At 39.2% G+C, this 20930-nt stretch overlaps 3 non-coding genes across 3 annotated transcripts; all 3 read right to left on the reverse strand.

The window, feature by feature from the left end:
* Window positions 1-1117: 1117 nt before the first annotated feature.
* Trnar-ccu (transfer RNA arginine (anticodon CCU)) lies at window positions 1118-1190 on the reverse strand. The gene has a single exon. It is a non-coding gene; the product is annotated as a tRNA-Arg (tRNA).
* Window positions 1191-4263: 3073 nt separating this feature from the next.
* Window positions 4264-4336, reverse strand: Trnar-ccu (transfer RNA arginine (anticodon CCU)). Its single transcript has one exon. It is a non-coding gene; the product is annotated as a tRNA-Arg (tRNA).
* A 1001-nt stretch (window positions 4337-5337) lies between these two features.
* Trnar-ccu (transfer RNA arginine (anticodon CCU)) lies at window positions 5338-5410 on the reverse strand. Its single transcript has one exon. It is a non-coding gene; the product is annotated as a tRNA-Arg (tRNA).
* Between the last annotated feature and the right edge of the window lie 15520 nt (window positions 5411-20930).

The raw sequence follows: 20930 nt of genomic DNA on the forward strand, positions 1-20930 counted from the left end.
AATTTATGCAGACATTTTTTAAAATGGTCTCCCCCCCCCCCCCCCCCGGGAGTTTCAAGTGGCCTCTTCCCGCCCTAGAGAAAATGTCTGAAAGAAACCCTGTCACTGTCTTTCAATCATGAAGCTGACTCAAGTCTGTGGTAATGCCTCTAAGGTGTTTTATGGACCCTGTTGACATGGAGTAGCTGATGAATTTTTTATTACAATTTTCAGTATCTACTGTTTATTCAAATATGTGTCATCATAATTTACCCTTCATCCATCACACATCGTCACCAATTCTCCCCCCAACCCATCCCACACCCTCCCCCAAAAGTCCCCCCCCCCCTCCCTACGACGTTGCCAAGATGGGTCGAAGCACATACATACCTACATACCAAGAGGTGCTACTTAAATAATTTTTGCGCGCGTAAGACGGACAGAGTTCTTTCCCTTATTTATCCTACGACGCGGAACAAGAGTCTGATCAGAACATAAGTTCTGTGGAAACCTTTGAGTCTATTTATTTGTGAAAACGTGAAATGAAGGTTGATTTATTATGATGCTGACTACATAGCCATATGCCTAAATGGAAAGTTTGATCCAAAACACTTTTTTTTCCTTACCGTAGCTTTTTTATGTTTAAAGGGAGTTAACAATGCCTAAGAGTTAAGGATTTCATTTTCTTGATTACTTCCCTTACACCATTTCCCCCCTCAGAAATACGTACAAAACTGTTTGTTACTAGAAAAGTTGAAAAGTGCTGGTCAATGGAAACGTATTCATTTAATGTTATATACAGTATTAGAAGGGCAGATTGTCCCTCTTAGTGTAATACAATATATGTTAAATCGAATTCTAACAATCAGTTTTCAAGTTAAACACGCTGATTTCCAAAAATGTTAATAATAAATTTTTGTCTCAGGCATCTGTCCGGGTAACAGCGCCCCTCTCCCCACCCACCCAACCCACCGTGGACGAAATTAAAAAAAGTATGCAATTTATTTAAATAATACATACCTTAACAAGGCGTCCCCCCCCTCCCCAACCCCGGAGGAGAATATTCGAAAGAAACCCTAACAATAACATGACATTCTAAAAAAATTATATTTCTAGTTATTGTGTAAAAAAACGTTAACACCCCCGACGGGACTCGAACCCGCAATCCCCGGCTTAGGAGGCCGATGCCTTATCCATTAGGCCACGGGGGCTGATATCATATGTTTGTTAGAAACATATTTTTCAAAATAGTTGTGCATTCTATTACATTGTGTGGTCAGCAACACATCTGTACTGGTGTTGGGCGGTGCGCAAAGTGGTGCGGTCAAATAAATCTATGTCACTGGTTGTGATTGTTTTTGTGTACTTTGGGATAGCCAATCACAATTTACAGTGTAGGTTACATGGTATCTTAAATGACCCTTACAGGTGGACACCTTTTGCCCACAACACAGCTTCTGGAAAACACACAGAGGCTTATACATGTATGGGTAGTTACTGCAGCCATCGGAGTTTTTATGCTATAAATATATCTCTACTCTCAATGAAAGTTACTAAAAAATAGTGTCCAATTAGTAAAATCTAGGCAAGAAAATAAAATCCTCAAAACCATTGAGAAAACTGTCGGGAAAAGACAAAGGCCTAGAAAACTCATCAAATATCTATCGGGAAAACCCAATAGAGATCTATCGGGAAAACCACCAGAAATCTATCGACAAAAACCACCAGATATCTATCGGGATAACCATTAGATATCTATCGGGGAAACTATCAGATATCGATGGGTGAAACCCACCAAAAATCTATCGGGAAAACATATCAGGAATATCTACCAAATATCTATCTGAAAAACTCAACCAGAGATCTACCGGGAAAACCCAACAGCTATCTATCGAGAGAACCATCAGTTATCTATCGGGAAAAACCACCAGATATCTATCGGGAAACCCCACAAATAAACGAGCCAGCAACCGGCTAATAAAAGAAGCACTTGAAAAAAAAAATGTCATTGGCGCGGGGTAGGAATCATAAATTTCTGCCGGTATCTGGAACCCTGACTGGCGATACGGCGACCGGAGACGGCCAACCGCGTCATCCTACACCACGGACCTCGGAACCGGACCGCGCCGGCCCCCGGCAGCCGACAAGACCAGAAGCCTTATTAATATTCATTTATGCGCCGTATCGAAGACTATGGAAAACTCTCGAAGCCGGCGCGAAATCGCACTTCGGAGAAACCCGAGCTCCCGAGAGGGCGGCCATGATGGAATAAATCGTCGGGTAACGAAGACGTACTCGCTTCGGAGCCGACACCGTAGAGTAATTGTCGACTCAAAATAAAAGCAGAAAAAGCCGGGCCCGGCAGAACGGAAAAACGCGGGGGTTTATCCGCGTCTGCGCCGGCACATGTGGGAGTAATGTAGGGAGTGGGAGGGTGGGAGGGGTTGTGGGTAATAAATATATTTTGGGTTGGAGGACAGAGCTGGAGGTCCTAGGGTATTATTTTTTTTTATTTTTTTATTTTTTTAGCAATGACCAGGAAAATCAACAGGAATACAAAAAATGTTCTAGAACTATCCGATTTCTCGCCTAATAATATCATGTTTTTATAAAGTAAAAAAATATTGATGATTTATTTTAAGTTACTCAACAATGCTTGGCAAATAGAGGATCTAAAATATGAAAAATAAATGAGATAGTGGAGATACAGTACAGTCCATAAGTTTCATGACCTCGGCACTCGAAGGTGTCCAGCCGCCTTTACGTTCCATAACGTGTCAGGTACCCATCAGAGCTGAGTGGAATTTGGACGTCCTAGTACTGACCGAGATTCGAACTCTAGACCTTCGGGCTAGAGGTCGAGCACTCTACCAGCCAACCACGCCGTTCCATGCGAAACATAAAGGTTGAAAAGGTTTTCACATAAATTTGTACTCTGGTTTCAACAATTTAAAATAAATAATACTTGTAGGATAATAGACAAATAAAATAAAAAATAAAATAAAAACACTCAACGAATACACCGTTGGATTTTGTGAAGGACACATACGCTAAATATAGACAAGCTACAATGGAAGTACTAATCAATGGAAAAGCTGAAATCTGTACAAATTGACCGCTAGTTAAATTCAGCACTAGATAAACTGGCTACGGGAATATTTATCGGTGTACGAACTAGAGGCTGGACGAACAATCCACAGGATGAACTATGAACTAAACGAACTATCCACTGGACCAACTATCCACTGGACGAACTATCCACTAGACGAACTAGAAGCTGGACGAACTATCCTTTGGACGAACTACCCACCGGACCAACTATCCACTGGACCAACAACCCACTGGACGAACTACCCCCTGAACGACCAACCCACTGGACGAAATAACCGCTGTATTTGCTTGTCCTTTGACCCCGTCTCGCGTGCATGGAGTGAGTGAGACGGCCCGGGGGTCTATAGATACTCTTATTTACAACTAATCGCCCGCCCGTTAATAAACGACACCCGGGGAGCCCGGGGATGGACGGGCCTCCAGACACCGTATCAATCTACAGTCGCGGGTACCACCCCCGGGGAACACGATAACGCCCGTATCAGTCGCCCCCGGGGAGGGCGCTCCGGGCAGGAGGCGTCGGGAGCACGCGCGCTTCGACTCACGAGTTGTCGGGTAAGCTAACGAGGACGCATGCGCACCGCCGCCATGATGGAAGGGAGGGAACTTGGGTGGAGGGGAGGCTACTCGGCCGGATGGGAGACAACTTGTCCGTTTTGAAATCCTGCTGGGAGTCTCTCGTTTGGACCGTTGAGTTCGCGGACATTAGGACTGTCAGGGTGGGCGTGTGGCGGTGCCGCCATAGGGGAGGACACGGGGCGCGGGGGTGGTGGGGGTGGGGGTGGCATTTTGGTTTCGTTAGTGGTCGAGTTTTTTTTTTGTGCGTAATTATTAACTCATTACATTTCAATCAGTGGGTGCGAAAAGTAGGAAGATCAGGGGAGGGGAGGGGGCAGTGAGTGGGGAGAGAAGGTGTATTTGTTAAGGGGAGGGGGGGATTGGTTGGATGGGAGAAAGACTATGATAATGAAAAAAACACTATGATAATAAATTTTAAGTGAAATTTCAAAATTTAAAAAAAAAATTATCATCGTAAACAACATTCTGGTAAAGACAGTAAAATACTAATTGTGAAGTAACGGATTCAAAAGAAATTACATCCCGACAGGACTCGAACCCGCAATCTAAAAAAAAAATCATTTTTAGTTATTGTGTAAAAAAAAATAACGTTCACACCCCCGACGGGACTCGAACCCGCAATCCCCGGCTTAGGAGGCCGATGCCTTATCCATTAGGCCACGGGGGCTTGTGCGCTTCAAACATTAGAAATATTATTGTCCTCTATATATTCAATATCCGTTAACAAAAAAAGCAACACTATCCAAAATAGACGAACCCATACACCAACAACAATAAGCCACAAACAACTTATATCTGCCCTTTCCAAAGATAAGATTTGTCCAAATAATAGAGCAACATGCAATGTAAACATTTGCAAAATGCCGGTTGGGTTGGAATCTTGAAGCAACCACTGTGTCTAAGGTACTGTTTCAGTTTGTTGTGGCCTGTTCTGAGTCGGAAGATATTGTGTTGTTGTTTTCGTGTTAAAGTGTAAAAGCCGTCGTCTTTTGTATAATTTTGATGCGTGTCAGACCACATTTGAGATTGTTTGCTTTCAATAATTCTTTTGATTTCTTTGGCCCCTATACACCCCACTCAAGGAAAAACTATATGGGGCGCCCGCAGATTTTGAGACCTCAGTTCACGAAGTTAGACTTGTTGTTTAAATCTTACAACATAAATTTAATTAATCACGTAGAAGATGAAGGATCCGAGAACTGTCAAAATATCTGTTAACGAGCCGGCCCGCGGCATAACATACGCCGCTATTTAGTTGTTTCTAATTTTCAATAATTCATAATTTGTGAATTCGACAGTACCAACGCTGACACTGAAAATATTTCTTTAAAACACTATAAGTAGCTCGTTAAGGACCATAACCCCCCCCCCCCTTCCTTCCCTCCCCCCCTCCTCCCCCCCCCCCCCCTCCTCCCCCCCCCCCCCCCCCCCTACGTTTAAAATCGTTGGCTCTGCTTGTAAACATTTAGAGTGAACACAGCTCACTAAAACCATGTAGGGGTGGGGAGGTAGGGAGAGCGCTTGCAGCTTGTTTTCTAACGGCTCGAAGAAGAGAATTATATATATAGATAATACACACCGATTATAATACTTCTCCAATAGTCTGTATACAAGAAAGTACAAAATACACTTTGCTAAAATACATTTATACCAAACAATAAAAAGAAACACCCCCGACGGGACTCGAACCCGCAATCCCCGGCTTAGGAGGCCGATGCCTTATCCATTAGGCCACGGGGGCAGTTATCACAATGTGCTTCTAAGTGTTTATGATGCTATAATATTTTTTTTTTTTTAAATACTTTAGCTGATAACCCGCCATTCACCTCAATATCGTCATAGTCTAATTACCGGAAGAATATAAAAATTTACCTAAAGAAATATTTTTACGTATTTTTAATGCAGACACCCATTGATGATTTATGGTTGCTAAATATCATTCTGTATTCTAGTTGCATTAACAAAAACCTCAGTTTATAAAATATCGGCATCAAGCTGCTAATCGGCAGCGACCTATAAACTCCAAGTTTTGGGGAAAGTAACGGTTATTCAAGGCACATGTGGGGTCCGTGGGTGTCGCATCAAGCAAATGTGTGGTTGGTGTGGTTGGACCAGGTTAATGTGTGGTTGGTGTGGTTGCACCAGGTTAATGTGTGGTTGGTGTGGTTGCACCAGGTTAATGTGTGGTTGGTGTGGTTGCACCAGGTTAATGTGTGGTTGGTGTGGTTGCACCAGGTTAATGTGTGGTTGGTGTGGTTGCACCAGGTTAATGTGTGGTTGGTGTGGTTGCACCAGGTTAATGTGTGGTACGTGTGGGTAGCACCAGGGAATTGTGTGGTTGGTGTGGGTAGCACCAGGTTAACGAGTGGTTGGTGTGGTTGCACAAAGTTGATGTGTGGTTGGTGTGGATGCACAAAATTAATGTGTGGTTGGTGTGGATGCACAAAATTAATGTGTGGTTGTTGTGGTTGGACCAGGTTAATGTGTGGTTGATGTGGTTGAACGAGGGAATTGTGTGGTTGGTGTGGTTGCACCAGGGAATTGTGTGGTTGCTCCACTGGATAAGTTTAATCTTAAATCGATAGCATGTAGACTTTAATTTTACTATAATCCTTTCAACTGTTTCAACATCCCCCCCCCCCCAATACTCTAATGAACCCTTTTTACTATCTGGCATACGAAGTATAGAGGAAGTATTGTAATCTTGCTTTAAAATCGAGTCGGAAAAACTTAGTTTTGCAATTTTGTCCGTATGTTTGTGTGTGTGTATGTGTTTGTGTGTATTTGTGTCTGTCTGTGAACACGATAACCATTACATCTAGGTTGATACAATTGGATAATGTTATATCAAATTTGTAATTCTTATCAACTTTTCAGCGATTTCCGATAACGGGAAGTGGAAGCTATTCTACGTTTGTTTTTCTAAATCCTATAACTTGAGTACTGTTTCAGGTAGAAAGACGAAATTTCACGTATAAGTAAAAGATCTAATTCTCTGGTTTCTATCAAATTTTGAGTAAATTCTGTGACCGGAAGTAGTACTATTAGCTATTTCCGATTTCTTAAAAAACGCATAAGAAATTTTAAAGTACTAATAATCCGCACTATTATACACACATTGTTTGCTTTCACTTGGTGCGCAATTCTTTTTTCTACGATATTCTATTGTATTTAAAAAAGTTAACGTATGTAAAAATTGATTAAAAAGCTTGTCTATGGGATAGTCGAGAAAGTTTAGGGGAGATCACTCCCGCTTTATTTCTAGTATTTTAAACATTAAAATAGATAGATAATCTAGGTCCTACTGTTTCAAATATCAGTATTAGCTAGAGACGGGGTTCATTGTGAGGTCGATTTAAGAAAAACAACCCTTAACGTCATTGACTTAGGAAGGGTGTGACGGGTCTATGGCAACCCCGCTAACAAAGCTACTGGAAGAGTCTTAGAAACCTTGTCTAAATGCTTTCAGCAATGCCCAGTTTACTACCTATGTAATCGAACTAGAACAATTTGTAATATATAAACAAGAAACTACAAAAGCACTTGGACATACATGCAGTGTTTCTTCTAGACTTTTTTCTTCGGGGGGGGGGGGGGGGGGTCCTTGATATTTTCGGGGAAGTGTGGACTACATTTTTCCGAAGAGATGCCTGGAAGAAACTGCATACATTTTCTTATTTTAGCCAAGAGTGTAAATCACATTAATAATACACGCTGTTTCTTACATTTACTTTCTTGTTCTGACTAAATTTGTACGAAATAGGGGTGGTGCGTTTCTATGGTTAAAACGGCTTCCTTGAACTTTGAAAGGTTAACCTTTGAATGCTCAGATTTCATTACAACACTATCGCTTGCGCGTGGGGTAACTCACATTTAAAAAAAAAAAACAGCGCATGCGCACTTCACGACTAACACTTTGTTTAATCTCGAACCAGCCTTTTTTTTCTCCCCGCCAATTTAATGACGTGTTAAACATGCCAGCATTTCGTGCCGGACAAACATCTCACAGACCCCCGTCCCCCTGTAACCCCTCCCGAACACCACCCAAAAAAAAAATCCACAGCAAGCAGACGACATCAGAAGTCGGGCTAAATCAAGACTTGAAAAAAAAAGGTAAGCAGACGGTAACCGAAATTCGATCCTTGATTGCCATCTCAACCAGTTCCAGGCCAGTTTTTCTTGTACCTGGTGTCGCACGCGCATCTAAGCATAAAACATGGCGTCGTCGCGCGCGCGTTTTCCGGTTCCCGTCATTTACTGTGATTAGAGGATGTCATTTCCGAGAAGCGTGGGGCTGTCTTCGCGCCGACGGTCACGGGATTAAGGGGAGGAAGGGAAGCTAAGGCCGGCAACTGTCGTTCATGCTTGGTGATTGTCGGGCTTGTTCTGTCCAGGTAGTTTCCCTTGCTAGACTGGTTTAGGTAGTTTCCCTTGGTTGGGCAACAAGCATGCGACAAGAGGGACCAAGATTTGACAAGATAAATTTGTTCCGGTTTTTAATTAAAATATTAATTTATTTTTGAAAAATGTAAATTAAAATTTTTTATTTCCTTTTCAAGCGCCTATTGATAATTAGATTAGAAATTTAAAAAAAAAAAATTAAAAGATCAATTTAGAAAACGACATCTAACCATTTAGAAAACGACGCCTATATTTATATTTGTTTATAAAAACTTTCTATACTGATAGTTCGATTAAATTCCAACCCAAAGTCTGGAGTCAATATTAGGTAGCTGAATTCTCTCAGCTTTAAATGGTACCCGGCTCGAGTCGGGAAAAATAGAACGCGGCTGAGCATAGTGCTGAACAGTCAACAATTTACATGCTAAGGTGTAACAGATGAAATCTACTTCACCTTGCTTATGTTAGCGGGAATGGTGGCAAGTTAGGGCCATGGAGGTGAAATGGTAGTTCGTTAAGGTCGGTGTGTTGATTGTAGGTACCTTGGTCCTATATACTTGACCAAAGGAAAAAAACAACATTTTTTTCACAAAAGGTTCTTGTTAAGCATTTACTGTGCACGGTGCGTTCTTAGATGAATGGCGCACTTGTCCGGGATTAACTAGCCTATCACGTGATGTCCCGATATTACACGTCCTATCGGTTTATCCCGGGTCTGTATTAAAGGTTATCATCGGCCAACGTGACACAGACCAGCCGCGGATTAGCGCCGGATCAACGAAGCGTGTCGGCTTTTGTCGCTCACGGCGTGAAATTGAGTTGGGCGCAAGAAGTTGAGCAGGGCGCAGTACAGCGGAAGAAAGGGCTAAGCTCGGCGGTCGGCGGACTGCGCATGTCGGCTCTGACGTCACGGAGCACAACTTCCGGGAAACATCTCCCTAGGAAGAAATCGCGCGCTGCTGTGTTGCGTGTCCATTGAGCGCCGAACAACAAACTCCGATGTTTGGCTGATAAACTTTGTCGTGGTTTCGTGTATACGGAGACAGGGGCGTAGCTAGGCTAGGGAACCGGTTTGCCAAAAGTTTATACGGAGACAGGGGCGTAGCTAGGATAGGAAACTGGGTTCGCCAAAAGTTTATACGGAGACAGGGGTGTAGCTAGGATAAGGAACCGGGTTCGCCAAAAGCAACACTTTTTAAAGTATTTGAGAAATTTTAAAAGTCATCAAGCTGAGATGTCGATACAATAAGTGTAAACGTGTAGAGGGGATGGAAGCAGTCGTTGTTACTGAAATAGAAAGATAAACAGAAAGTGATATTTCAACGCTAAAGGTAGACAAAGTAGAGACAGAGCAGTTTTTTTAAAAAACCCAACGGGATCCGAACGTACCCATACACGAGGCACCAAATCGCCTCGCGGTCCATACATTTAGTCAGACGTGCAAACACTTCTGCCAATCAGCTCTAAATAGAGCTTTCGTGGCAGACCACTATCACAGCTTGTACACAGAAGACGCGGGCAGGCTTGAACTCAAGAGTCCGAAGGGTTTGACCGCTCGCCTCATTCTGTCCTTTAGTCTACTCTTGGCGTTGAACTATCACTTTCTGTTTGTATTGATACAATGAGTGATACTAGTTTTGATGTGAACACAATAAAGCCGAGATGGCAAAAGAGAATCTGACATTGTACACATAAAAGCCGATAAAATTTATCTTTTTATATCTGCACCTTACATATCTATGGATTCTAAACATCCATGCAGGTATATGGATAACTAAAAGACGTTCTAATATTAAAACAACTTACTCGTTGTTCATTGTTCGTTGATTTTATTTATTTTTTATTTTTGTCCTTCAGCTTTTGTCAGCAAACCTCCTGAGTTGGATTACGAAGGGTGATTTTCGTTTTAAAATTTCACACAAATTTACGCTTATGATTTAAATAAATAATTCTATTATATGCTTAAGGCCAAAGAAAAGACTGTATAAGGTCGAGAACCAAAATTGTTATGTCTTCTATAAGTAACAATTACCGCTTTACAAGAGATTCGTAGTGTTTGCGGTTTACAAATGCAACAAACCAGTAACGGAAAATACTTAAAAAAGGATAAAATATTCAGAAGATGTTTCTTTTTCTAAAGTGCCATCCCGTATAATTTAAATGTGTCTGGTTATAGACCAGTGGATCCCAACCCTTTTTGTAATTCGGACCCCGACCCCAGTATCATGCGTACAGTTTAAATAGTAACAATCGATATGTTTACTAAAGAAATTGATTCTTAGATTTTAATAAAAGAAACTACTGGGAAATCATTAACAGAATGTAAGTTTTTAAAACTTAGATAAAAGAAACTAAAATCCTAGTTCGAAACAATTTTAATGTAACATTTTCAAATATTATAATTAAAGGTGTAATAATTTAATAATTAAAATTAAGTAAGATCCAATTGCTTGATGCTTGCTGTAATATTTATTTCAGGTTCCAATTTAGTTGACTTTGTTTCTAGTGTCTCCATTGTGTTTAGACCAGTCAATTTAATCCTTTTCAGCTGTGTGGAGACGGAAACAACAATCGTACACATGTGGCTTGTGTTTGGATATTTGATTTTGACTGTCTCAGGCTTTGCTATAGCTACTTTTATATCAAATAAGGTTTTAATGGATGTATCATTGTACCCAGAGGCGTAGCGAGGGGGGGGGGGGTGCGGGGGTGCGGACCGCACCGGGTGACACCATTTAGGGGGGTGACACCAAGGCAAAAAATAGCAAAATATATAGAGAAAAATTTGAGGCGGTGGGGTGCAAATCGAAAATTGAAAGTTTGTCCCCGGGAAGGGTAGCTACGCCTCTGGAGGTGACACCATTAAGTGCCGCACCGGTTGACACCCGACCTCGCTACGCTACTGATTGTACCTATGGGACTGCGTGGTCGAATGGTAGAACGTTCGACTGCTAACCAGAAAGTCTCGATTTCGACTTCCTGGCTAAAGTTTAGCACGCCCCTGACATACGTTGGAGAAAGTAGGGACGGCTAGCCATAGTGCTTACCATACTATCATTTCATGCGCCGAGATCACAGAAACAGGTGAACTCTACTTCACCTGTCCGTGGCTCGCTAGGTCCGAAATGGAACTCAAATTATTATTTTACAGAGCTCAGATGACTTGGTCATCAAGGCAGCCGTAAAATTTATTTTAAAAAAAACAACTTAGGCCTGAAAAAAAAACTCAGAAATTTAACATTTTTAGGATCAATGATATTCAGAAATTTAACATTTTTAGAATCAATGATATTCAGAAATTTAACATTTTTAGAATAAATGATATTCAGAAATTTAACATTTTTAGAATCAATGATATTCAGAAATTTAACATTTTTAGAATCAATGATATTCAGAAATTTAACATTTTTAGAATCAATGATATTCAGAAGTTTAACATTGTTTAGAATCAATGATATTCAGAAATTTAACATTTTTTTAATCAATGATATTCAGAAATTTAACATTTTTAGAATCAATGATATTCAGAAGTTTAACATTGTTTAGAATCAATGATATTCAGAAATTTAACATTTTTTGAATCAATGATATTCAGAAATTTAACATTTTTAGAATCAATGATATTCAGAAATTTAACATTTTTAGAATAAATGATATTCAGAAGTTTAACATTGTTTAGAATCAATGATATTCAGAAATTTAACATTTTTTTAATCAATGATATTCAGAAATTTAACATTTTTAGAATCAATGATATTCAGAAGTTTAACATTGTTTAGAATCAATGATATTCAGAAATTTAACATTTTTTGAATCAATGATATTCAGAAATTTAACATTTTTAGAATCAATGATATTCAGAAATTTAACATTTTTAGAATAAATGATATTCAGAAATTTAACATTTTTTGAATCAATGATATTCAGAAATTTAACATTTTTAGAATCAATGATATTCAGAAATTTAACATTTTTAGAATCAATGATATCCAGAAATGTAACCCTAACCATAACCCTATTCTTAACTAATCCTGAACCTATTCGTATCTATTTTTAATGACTGGCGGATAATTTTTAAAAAAAGGGGGGGGGATGGGGGGGATGGGGGTGGGGGGATGTCATTGACAGAATTTTAATTACCGGGGTGTAATGGATGAGGGGGGTCGGGTGTAATGTACAGGGGTTCACCGGTAGTAGTTGACGGGGGGGGGGGGGGGCGAGGGGGTTATTTGTTATATAGGATAGAGTAAACATAATTAAAATGAATTCATTGGATATCTAAGTACTCACGTCTAATCACACGGGGAGTGTACATCGATCGGGCTGATCAGTTTTCATGTTGATGAGTTTACTAAATGAGAGTAGATGGCTGGTGAAACCGACCCATATCGCGACGGGTTGATATGTTAAATTAACATACGTGGTGGGGGAATCTGCTTGACCAAGGCATGACTCAAATGACGCCCATAACATGCCACATACGACATAAAACTGATTCAACGACACGGACGGGGGTAGATGACACAGCTGAGGCTTATTGTGTGATCGCCGCCGAAGGCCTTAAGCCGAAACATGTGCCAAATTATGTTCCTTGTTCACCGTTATCGAGTGTCGCCAATACCCCCCTTCATCACGTTTGGGCGATGCTATCACGCTCATTAAAATAGTTCGTCTCCTCAGTTTCGGCGCATGTGCAGTAAGCTGTGCACGTGATCTAAAAATAAACCGGGACGAAAATGACGAAATATGTTGCACGGCGCGGTACCTGTCAGGAGAAGATAATCCGTGATTAAAAGTTGCCCTTTGTGGGGGATGTACGTCATCAGGCCAGTCAATGGACACGGCAGCTTGGGTTATTTCCCTTGGCGTGCTCGTCCGATTTTTATCAGCGGGTTTTTTTTTTGTTGTGACGGCGATAGACAGACACGACTTTAGAACGACCCCCACCCCCACCCGACCCCATTGTTATTTACGCGACAGACAGATACCAAAATCGGGTCACCCCTATGATTTACCGATGACTGACATGGACGTAGAGCGACCCCCGTGTACTGGGGCGAGGGGGGGGGGGGGGGGGCGACAGACGCCGACATAGTATGACCCCGTTATTTTTTATACCGACAGAGAGACTTAAAATTGACCCCACCACCCCGTGTATTTATTAAAATTGCATTCGACGGCTGGTCATTAAAATTCTTGCATACATTTTTTATCAATAATTGTGATTGGCATCTTTAAATATCATCGAATCCCAAAATATCATCGACATCCCAAAATTTCATTGTCACTTTGAAGACAATCTGATTTAATATCAGGAAACAAAAATTCCCTAGACAAGAAAATCCCTAAACAAAAACATGCTTAGGGAAAAAATATCCCTAGACAAAAATATTTGTACAGAAATGTTTTCCAAGACAAAAGCATACATTTAAAATAAATTAAACATGTCTTTAATTGTAGTTTGTTGCTTTATAAACCTTGTCGGCCTTCTATCTTGTCGGCCTTTTGGCTGTCGGCTTTTTTGACTATCGTCTTTTTGTCCAAAAATATATCTAGATGAAAAAATCCCTAGACAAAAATATCAAAACACAAAAGTATCCATAAAGAAAATTATCTTCCCTCTCTACTTTTCAATCGTCATACTCATAAAACGTATTATTTTATTTTTCATTTCCTTTGAAGACCTTCGGTCGAAACGGCAGTTGTGTTCATGTTCTGTGGTTTAACAAAAAGGCAGCAGTTAGTTAAAAATGTTTGAGTTACCCACACTCGAGCCAAACAAAAACTGTTTGATACGAAACTAGCGACAGCTATGATAGCCACTTGAAGCAAACGGCACACGAATACGAAACTCTCTACATGATACACACTAGTCTGTTCAGTCACGCGTGAAAGAAAACTCTTAAAATCTTAACGTCTGGGTGATTTAAAGACATTAATATCTTACTAATACGATTCCTGCACATGGGCGGATAACTCGACCCGCAACCCGGGTGGTCTTCCCCGGATCACATGACCGCAAGATGGCTGCCTGTCACTATAATTAGCCAGGTAGTAAAACTTGATCTTGCAGACGTTAAAATGCCGGATTGGAGTTTTTTATTCCCGCCACCGATGTTGTGAGCTGGCCAGCGACTAAGCGGGCCGCTATTGTTTGGATTTTTTTTTCTTTCAAATTCGTTGCTGTGAAGATATGGAAGGACGAATTTTTCGCCCCACCCTGGGAGTGGGTCTTGGAGTTTACTGCTGGGGTAGGGCTCCGGCGATTGTTGTCGAGCCACTGATAAGAGCGTTGGGTTTCCTCGTGCCCGGGGGTGCGAGAGCCGGGGTGGAGGTGTCAGGATCGAGCCCCAGGGTCTAAAGGAGTTGGCACCTACCCTAGAAGGTGGAGGGATCATCGCGGAGTGAAGGCTGGTGAAGGGCGACAACTTGAATACACGACAACATGTCCAGATGGTTTTTACTGCCCTCTACCTCGATGTTGGGTTTCTTTCAACATTTTTAAGTTTTACGACACAGTATCGGCTTTATCATCATCTTTTTCAAACTGTTTTGAGGTATTTTCTTGTAGAAACATCAGATTGTTTAGAAGATTATCAGATATGTTGATGTTGATTTATTAGACAAACATTAAACCACGACAGTGCTCTGAGATATTTTTGTGATCTTTAGATCTCTTGATTTAAAGATCTGCAGGCTTAGTGCAAAAAAAAAATTGTAATAAAAGTACAAGAGAAGTACTTGCGTTAGACACAGCTGTGCGGTGGAGTACTTTAAGTACTTTGTTACACAAGGCTTAAGTACAACAGTACTTTGTATCAGGCAGCCTATGTACAAAGTACTTTGTACCACACAGTCTAGTATTAAGTACTGACTACTAGTGAATACCATAAGTACTTGTTCCAGTTTTTACATAATCAGTGTTTCTTCCAGACTTTTTTCTCCGGGGGGGCACTTGAAATTTTCGGGGGGGGGGGGGCGGTAGACTTTCTTCGGGGGGGGGGGGGCGGACACTGTTAAAAGTATATTTTTTCTATATAAATTATATAAATTTAATTTCGTTCAGGGGGGGGGGGGCGGTGAAATTTTTTCGGGGGGGGGGGGGGGCGCTTAGCCCCCCCCCCCCCTCCCCGAAGAGATGCCTGGAAGAAACTCTGTACATAATTCTCACACACTGTTATTGTATGGCAGTGGTTGAATGATCGTAAAGAGACCCGTGACGATACTGTGTAGACAAAGTCTCATGTTAGGTGATACATTTGCGTGACTTGAGTATTGAAACTAACCTTGTTTTGAAGTGTTTTTGTGTATCTTCATGGAAAGCATTGTAACTTGTTGGTTAGGTCTGTTATTCACAGTTGAAAAGAAAATGTTTTTTTCTTTCGGGAGTCGCTGACCATTTAAAATAATTTTTAAAAAACATAAGGACCACATTAAACACACACACACACACACATGCACACTAACACACACACACACAATATATATATATATATATATATATATATATATATATATATATATATATATATATATATATATATATATATATATATATATATATATATATATATATATATATATATATATATATATTATAACGAAAAGAAAGGATAATAACATTTTCTATAATAGTTTTTAATTTTCTTTTAAGTCGCTAATTTTTCATTAAGTTCCGGATCGTGTTATATTTAGCGCGGCACTTTGGTGTCAAATCTAAAAACATTCGTCACTGACTACATACACCCCCACCCACCTCCAACTGCATCTGAGCCAAAAAGAACCATTGCTACCTAATTAAAACTTACGCCAGGTATTAAATTACACCTTACAACTTTACAAATACTGTCACGGTCAAGTCAAGCATGAAAATATCGCATTGACAATCGTGGACAGATTTTCATAGACCAAAACTTCCAAAACAAAAATCTTTTATTTTTACATAATGTTTACATCAGGCATTGTTAATGTGAAGAAATAAAACCACTCGTCTGGGTCCTTTCAGCGATAAACGGTTTGTCTAACCGCAAGCCAAGATTGCTATCTTTCCGCCGTTCAAGTCGGCGATGAGATATCTCACCGTGGTAGAAGAACGCGGTGAGATAGAAAATTTGTCCTCGTCCTCCCAGGGCCTAGTCTTCAGCGAACACGTCATATCGGTGCTCGCATCTACTCGCGGGGGAGATTCGATATACTTGAGGGATCTGGTACCTTTCACGCGAGAATTTGTACCGTTCACGCGAGAATTTGTACCTTTTTTTATGTCATGGACCTACGTGGTTGACGCTACGCTTGGGAGAGCAAGGATAAAGTGGGATAAATGTAGCGTATGCTGGAGACTGAAGACTTGACGGGGGGACAAAGTGACAAGATATGTTGAATGGGATTTTTGGTGTTCGTGCTAGACTGGAGTGGGCTAGCTGGACTAGCGGGACTAGCTGAACTAGCTGGACTAGCTAGACTTGGCCTGGACTAGCTGGACTAGCTGGACTAGTTGGACTAGCTGGATTTGGCCTGGACTAGCTGGACTAGCTAGACATGGCCTGGACTAGCTGGACTAGCTGAACTAGCTGACTAAATGGACTAGCTAGACTTGGCCTGGACTAGCTAGACTAGCTGGCATGCTATTGTTGTGTGGTCTGGTAGGTGAGTGGTGGAGGACATGACTACGGCATGTGGGAGTCACCGGCTGGTGAAGGACATGAAAAGTGGGAGTCATAGGCTGGTATAGGACGTGAAATGTGAGAGTCACCGGCTGGTGGAGTACATGTGGGAGTCATAGGGGAATGACATGGAATAGATTAGTTCAAAATATACCCTATGAAGTAACCATTCCATGACCAAAACAGATTATTCGACCAAGCTCAAAATTGTTGGCTGATATCTTAATAAAGAAAAATAATTTATAAAAGGACAAAAGACCACGGGTAGATCTAACGATTGCAATCTGGAAGACTCAAGTTCGGATCTCGTTTGAATGAAACAGTTAATTCCAAGAAGGTTTGGCATTGACGTCTTTCTTTCTTGGTTCATTTAATATTTACCTCCACAATGTAAATCTTAGCTCTACAATGTAAAGCTTAGCTCCACAATGTAAATCTTAGCTCTACAAGGTAAATCTTAGCTCCACAATGTAAATCTTAGCTCTACAAGGTAAATCTTAGCTCCACAGTGTAAATCTTAGCTCCACAAGGTAAAAATTAGCTCCACAATGTAAATCTTAGCTCCACATTTATAAATCTTAGCTCCACAGTGTAAATCTTAGCTCCACAATGTAAATTTTAGCTCCACAATGTAAATCTTAACTCCACAGTGTAAATCTTAGCTCCACAAATGTAAATCTTAGCTCCACAATGTAAATATTAGCTCCACAATGTAAATTTTAGCTCCACAATGTAAATCTTAACTCCACAGTGTAAATCTTAGCTCCACAATGTAAATCTTAGCTCCACATTTATAAATCTTAGCTCCACAATGTAAATTTTAGCTCCACAATGTAAATCTTAACTCCACAGTGTAAATATTAGCTCCACAATGTAAATCTTAGCTCCACATTTATAAATCTTAGCTCCACAGTGTAAATCTTAGCTCCACAATGTAAATATTAGCTCCACAATGTAAATTTTAGCTCCACAATGTAAATCTTAACTCCACAGTGTAAATCTTAGCACCACAATGTAAATCTTAGCTCCACAAGGTAAATATTAGCTCCACAATGTAAATCTTAGCTCCACATTTATAAATCTTAGCTCTACAATGTAAATCTTAGCTCTACAATGTAAATCTTAGCTCCACAATGTTAACCCTCTTAAGCTCTTTTCCTAAACTCCCAATTTTTCGTCTCACCATATCTCTCGGTCATTTAAAACGTGGCACTTAAAAACAGCAGCTCTCATTTTTACGGAACTAGAAAAATTAACGATTTCCCAACTATATTTTCCCTCCAACTTTCAGAATACCTTTAACACCTTTTGGAACCTAGTTTATTACGCAGACAGTCCCCCCAACCCACCTGTATAATTATCGAAGATAAAAACTAGAAACTCCTTCAAAGACAAGCCGTAATAAAATTACGTCAAGGGGGATCACTCGCTTGCTGCCGAGGCTTCTCGAGTTGCGGCACTTTGCTAGAAAACAAACTTCGGCCATTTTACGAGCCGTGTGGCCGTAGGTTCAACTTACAGAATTTATTTTATGGCAAGCCAAAGGCTCGTAAATGGCAAGTTTTCTGGCTGTACTAAATGGCAAGTTTTCTGGCTCTACTAAATGGCAAGTTTTCTGGCTCTAATAATTGGCAAGTTTACTGGCTCTACTAAATGGCAAGTTTTCTGGCTCTACTAAATGGCAAGTTTTCTGGCTCTAATAATTGGCAAGTTTACTGGCTTTACTAAGTGGCAAGTTTACTGGCTCTACTAAATTGCAAGTTTTCTGGCTCTAATAATTGGCAAGTTTACTGGCTCTACTAAATGGCAAGTTTTCTGGCTCTACTAAATGGCAAGTTTTCTAACTCTACTAAATGGTAAGCTGGCATATATGTATTAAATAGCAAGTTGGCCATTTAATAAGCCTAAAATGACAAATTTGCCATGAGATATATTAAATAGCAAGTTGGCCATTATATTTCTAAAATGACAAATTTGCCATGAGATATATTAAATAGCAATGCGCCCATTATATAAGTTAAAACTGGCAAATTTACTATGAGGTATATTAATGACAAGTTAGCCTTTGACCTAAATGACAAATTTAGGATTTCAAACGGGAAAGAAAACACTTTAGATCGCACAGACTGGTGAACTCTACTTTATCTGCCAATATAGACCGTCATTTCATACGATATATGTAGAAAGATATATTCAAATACTTCGAGCGTCACTTTTTGGCTGCCAAAAATTGACACATATAACACGGAGTTATAAAATTCCTATAATAAAATTAGTTTTATATTAAAAGAATTCTGAAAAATCAGAAGTTAAGGAAAACTTCAAATAAAGTTTAAATCGATAAACTATTTATTAAGAGATTATACCTAGCGTGAAAAACAAATTAAACATAAGTATCAATAAGGCCTTAATGAATGAATGAATTAATTAGGAAAGGTTACATCAGTGTAATGATGCGAGACTCACAGATCACAACGAGGCCACGATTCAGCAACGTCATCCAGTCTACATTGGCAGAACTAGCCCCGCCCACCACGCTGACCACAGTCTCTCTCGGAGCTAATTAATTGCTTACGTTCATCAACTTTAGGAATTAGGCAAAAATAAATTTGCTGATACACAATGCGCAAAAACTGTGACACGGATTTTTATTCTTTGTAGCTTAATTAAAACAATTATAACTTATAAAACAATCATAACTTTAAACAATCATAACTTAAAACAATCATAACTTAAAACAATCATAAATTAAAGCAATCATTACTCAAAACAATCATAACTTAAAGCAATCATAACCTAAACTAATCAAAACTTTAACCATTCATATTAAACCATAACTTAAATACCTCAATCTTTATTGAAACCTGTACACACAAATTACAAACTTTGTCCAACATCCTTCTCCCCCCCCCCCCCACCCCCACCCTCTCCGCCCCCACCCATCTTCTTTCAATACCACGACACCTTCATTTCGTCATTTGTTCCGACCTTATAGCACCTAGTATGTGGGCGGAGACAAACTGTCTTAACACTTTCGAAAGGATCTCAATGGGCTTGAAAAGCTGGTTCCAAATGGTTGTTGCAAGGAAGCATGTTTTTCAACCAAAATTGAATATTTTATAACATTTGAGAAATAAGCACAAAATGACTTCCGGTTTTACTAAACCTAGAATTATTCAAGCAAATAATTGCTAGTAATATAATAGTAATTTAGCTAACACCTTTATTTTTAATTTTGATCAGTAGAATCAGGGTGTTATGGTGATTGGGGATGTTATATTACTTAATATCCATTCGATGGTTCCCAAACGGCTTTAATTTTTTTTAAATAAAAATATAATTTTATCGCTTGCCATATTTTAAATTAGATTTTAAAAATCAAATTAGTATGATTACATAGGCTTTTCTAGCCTATCAAATTTGGCTTCGTACAATACATCCTAGTGATGATAATTTGTAATGAAATGTTTTAAAACACACACACACACACATACACACACAGACACACAGACACACACACACACACACACACACACACACACACACACACACACATATATATATATATATATATATATATATATATATATATATATATATATATATATATATATATATATATATATATATATATATATATATATATATATATATATATATATATATATATATATATATATATATATATATATATATATATATATATATATATATATATATATATATATATATATATATATATATAACAAACCTATTTAAATTTCACATTTAAAAAATTGAGTGGTTGAGTGAATCCAGCTGTTATTAGTACCTGGCGTTGGTTGGAGAGATAAACCGGCTATTTGAATGGTCAGACAATATGTCATTTGAAGAGTTACAAAAACTACATAATTTCAATAAAGTACCACATCTTTATTTATGTACGTATGTATGTATTCGTGTAAGGGTATATATATAAACTAAGTAAAAAATGAAATATCGTTTAAAATTAATAAATTGCATATACAGAACCCTTCTTTAAATCATATGTTTATTTAGAAAAAAAAAATTGCGATCGTTATGTAAACAAGCTAACATTTAATTGCTGCTGTGGTAATTGGCGAATACGTGTAGTATTTGTTTTTCTCAACCTGCATAATAATATACAATTTTTGGTACTCTTTTAAAGTTCAACTTTAATTAGCACCTGTACTTTAG

The sequence above is a fragment of the Physella acuta genome, unplaced genomic scaffold (assembly GCF_028476545.2).
Source record: "Physella acuta isolate Inbredline_101_S28 unplaced genomic scaffold, ASM2847654v3 ptg001899l, whole genome shotgun sequence".
NCBI classification, from domain to species: domain Eukaryota; kingdom Metazoa; phylum Mollusca; class Gastropoda; family Physidae; genus Physella; species Physella acuta.